We start from the raw sequence: 4,302 nt of genomic DNA, 5'->3' as shown, positions 1-4,302 counted from the left end.
CTACTACCATTGAAACTGATCCTGTATTTATATACAAGTGCATCACAAGGAAGTGAAGTTACAAGCCAGCCCTTGTCAATTTTCTCACACTTCCTCTTACCATAAAAGGAGGGGGCATGGCACGTGTCTTTCAGTCAGCAGTTTCAGTAGGTCAGTTTTTCAACTTTTTTCCCTGTTTGACAATATCTACTTAGAGATGCACAATAAATACACCCACAAAATAGTTCTGGCTAGTTGACAGGTTCACTGAGGAAAAAAAGATGTTTCTTTATGTACATTAGCAACAGTCTATTCCAGATCAGACATATTACTCCAACTACAAAACAATGACATCTAATTGTGCTTTTATTTTCTGCTGGACCACAAGTTTCATGCTAATAGATAGAGGTAATTATGCTGTCAGTTACTTATCCGTAAGGAGTGGGGTCTCTCTGCACATCAGTACTGCAAAGAATGCCTCTAACTTGTCCTCCTTTTGTTTGCAGTTTCATTTACTTTTATTCCACAAGGCTTGGAGTAAATTATGCCATCAACAAATTAGCCATATTATTTGGGATGAATAATGTGTTATTGTCTAGGTTGCTACAGTGACTGGCAGAAGGAAGGGCAAGTATTTTTTCACTTCTTGGACTATTTATTTCTCCTCATTACATTAAAAATCAGAGACTGCTACAGATATCTACATAATAGATGTATCATAAAAAAAATATATATATTGACTTGAATTTATGGATTCCAACGGAATCCGTAAATTTCCTGATTTAAAAAAAAAATTAAAGGTGAAGGGTATTCATGACCACTTCACTGTAGCTAACAGTTGCTAACACTGGGTTTGGAACCTGTGTGGGGAACACAAGTAACACACACACCCAAGGAAAGTGGGAGATGGAAAAGAAGATGAGGGCTGTGGATGAAGAAGAGGGACAAACAAAAGGAATGTTGGAATAGGAAAATCTGAGGGAATGTCAGGGGGGATGGGCAATAATTTATTGGTGGGAATAGGCCCCATTTTTTATTGTTTTAAAGACTGGAAGGAAAGGTAAGCTCAGGGAGAAAGGAGGTGAACGTAAGCAAAGCAGCTATATCCATAGAACAAAGAGCACAACACAAGACAGACAAAGGGTGGGAAAAAGCAGTATGGACAGGATAGTCGGACAGCACACTGCACAACACGGGCAGTGGAAAGTTGTCAGACAGGGTGGAGATGCATACCAGCCATGTTGAAGTGCACAAAAAAAAAATCTACCTATTCACTATCATGTTAGCACATGTTGCATAATGTGCGACAGTCATACCTGGATTTATATGACCAACGGTACATGTGTGCTCCATGGTAATAAAGTAGGAACACAGTACACACTGGATAAATATACATATTTCCAATTAGTCCATCAGCAGTGCAGGTGTTAGTCAAGTCAATTTACAGATGAGCAAATGCAGGTCAAGTAATGGTATATATCTCCAGAGCACAGAAACAAACTTACAACCATGCACGTAACAGACAAAGAACCAAGCAGAGTACCAGAAAGAAGTACTGCATGAGATCAGCCAAGGCTGCTACATACACAATTAGGTGTACATTACCAAATATGTGCATGTTACGCACACACTTCAAAGGCAACACACAGGTGTATATGTGTATGTATGTGAGTGTATCAGTGGTATAAATGGAATGTACGTGAAATCAATGTCAATACACATACATACATTAATGACATGTAATAATATGTTAAAAAATCTAACAGGACAGAATATTGAATATAGGAGGTTGTGCACATAGGATCATAGGAGGTTACTCGGCTAGTGGCCCTGAGGCCCTTATAAGCCTAGCCAAGTGTTTGGAAAAGTCAGCACCCAGAGCCCCTGTCCAGCAGGGACGCAGGTATAATCCCAGGAGTGTATTTTCTGTTTCCCATCCAGTTATCCAGGTTATGCTTAAAAAGGGATAATGAGGAACTCTGCTTGACATGGAGAGGGAGTCTGTTCTACAGATGGGGGAGTCTGAGACACATTCCCGCCAACAAGTTCTATTGATATCACAAACCAGGTTGAACTCACACACATGGGTTGCTTGAGTGGAGCTTGACTTGCGGATGTGCAGCAGTACCATCAAGGTGGGGTCTGATGTCAGACAGAGGTCACCTCTGAGGAGTCTGTATAAGACGGAGTAGAGAGACAGGGCTTTTAGCCTATCTGTGTAGGGTAGGTGTTTGAGGCCCTGGATTCTCCTGGTGAGGAACATCTGTTGTGTCTCCAGCTGCTGCATTTGCTTTGCAAGGTACATGCCAAAGGGGGCATTGTACTCAATAATTGACCTTATAAGGGAAGAATACAGGGATCTTATGACCTCTTTGTCCCTGGATAGCCTGACTTATGAGGTGGGCCATGTAGAAAGCTTTCCATACAACAGAAGCAACATGATGCTCAAAAGTCAGGTTGCTATCAACCTGGGTGCCCAAATCCCACACTACTGAGTCTGTACTTAGGACATTGTTGTTAATGTAATAATATGTAGGGATGTCACTCTCCTCAAAGGGGATGATGCATTTTTTGGCATTCAGCTTGAGGCCATGTTTCTGGCACCAGTCATTTGTTTGGGTTTGACCCTCTTGGAGGACGTCCACATCACTTGGGGAATTGATGACTGCACCCAGCTTGCAGTCATCTGCAAACTTGGTCAGTCACAGCCCACTGGTTTTGGCCTGCACCTCAGAGAAGTATATCCTGAATAACAGAGGCCCCAAGACCAATCCCTGGGTTATTCTGCTCATTACGGGTCTATTGCTTGAGGTGACTTCCTCTATTTTGATTAGGTGGGTTCTATCAGTGAGCCAGTTTGCTACCCATCTGGTAACATATGGATTGATGCCTAGTTGAGAGAGTTTATCTACTATGCCCAAGTGGGAATAGTGTCGAAGGCTTTGGCCAGGTCAAGGTAGGCAGTGTGCACAGTCTTCCCCTTATCCATGGCTTTGGTGATTGTCTCAAAGAAGTTGATCAGATTTATCAGACAAGACCTCACCTTGACAAAACCAAACTGTGTGGGGTCGAGTGTTTGGAGGTTGTCATTGTCTCTGTCAATGAGGTCCATGATGATTTGTTCCATTGCCTTGCAGATCAGGCTAATTAGGCTGACAGGGCTATAATTTCCTGCATCAGTGGATGCTCCACCATTGTATAATGGGATGACAGCGGCTGTCCTCCACTTGGCTGGGACATAGCCAGTACTCAAGCTTTGGTTGAATAGGGTGCCTAATGGTACTTCAAGTTCATGTAGGATGCAGCCTGGAATGTTATTGGGTGCCATGGAGGCTGTATTTTTTGCCTTTGAGAGGGCAGTGATGACCTGTTCCCTAGAGATAAGGGGTGGGGGGGCAGGTACTGGGGATGTTCTGATTTACTGATGGGGGGGCAGAGGGGAGAAGTTTGTGCAGAATCTGTCAGCCAGTAGATTGGCTATATCTACAGCATTTGTGTATGTGGTGTCCTTGACCACCAGTTCTGAACAGATCTGGGTGCTTCCTTTGAGATTGCAGACATATGTGAAGAAGGCCTTATGATTGTCTTTAGTATATGTGGCCTGTTTGGTCTCAAAGTTTGCTTTGGAGGATTTCACTAGTGCTCTTATTTGCTTGTTCAGGCTAAGGAGAGATTGCTTCCAATTGGGCACCTGCTCCTTCTTGGTCCTGGACAACAATTTTTTTCTATTTGTTACATAGTTTATTTATTGCAGATGTCCACCAGGCAGATTTACTCTTCTTGTGGAGGATGATTTTGACCTGTCAGGTATTCCTGATTCCGTGCATCTATATAAATGCTCGTATAGTACTTCGGCGTAGATTTGGACATTGGTGTCAGTTCCTACAGTGGGGGAGGGGGCTATGTTGATTCCATCCCTCAGGAGGTTGTAATCAGCTATGTAGAAGTTGTTTTGGTTGACCCTAGCTGGGGGGGGGGGGGCAGAGGAGATGGTGCCTTCAAAAGTGACTGCTTTATGGTCTGATCTTACCAGGGAGAATGATGCCATAGGGGTGCTGCAGTGGTTACTCATGTTGGCTAATACCAAGTCCAAGATATTATCACCTCTTGTGGAGGTATCAACTAGCTGCTCCAAGGCATTTGCATTAATAAAATTGAGGGATCTCTGGGCATTTTGTTCTGGCATGAGTAGTTTTTCCAATCTATGGTTGGGTAAATAAAGTCACCCAGGATCAGGGTAAAGGGTTGAAGCTTGATAGATTTGAAGTGGTCCAGGTAGGTGGAGTGGGCATCCTGAGTCAAATTTGGGGGCCTGTAGCTAGC

The sequence above is a fragment of the Protopterus annectens genome, chromosome 15.part0 (assembly GCF_019279795.1).
Source record: "Protopterus annectens isolate FY-2018-M chromosome 15.part0, PAN1.0, whole genome shotgun sequence".
In the NCBI taxonomy this organism is placed as follows: domain Eukaryota; kingdom Metazoa; phylum Chordata; order Ceratodontiformes; family Protopteridae; genus Protopterus; species Protopterus annectens.
The sequence above is the reverse complement of the archived record's forward strand: the minus strand, read 5'-3'. Positions refer to the sequence as shown.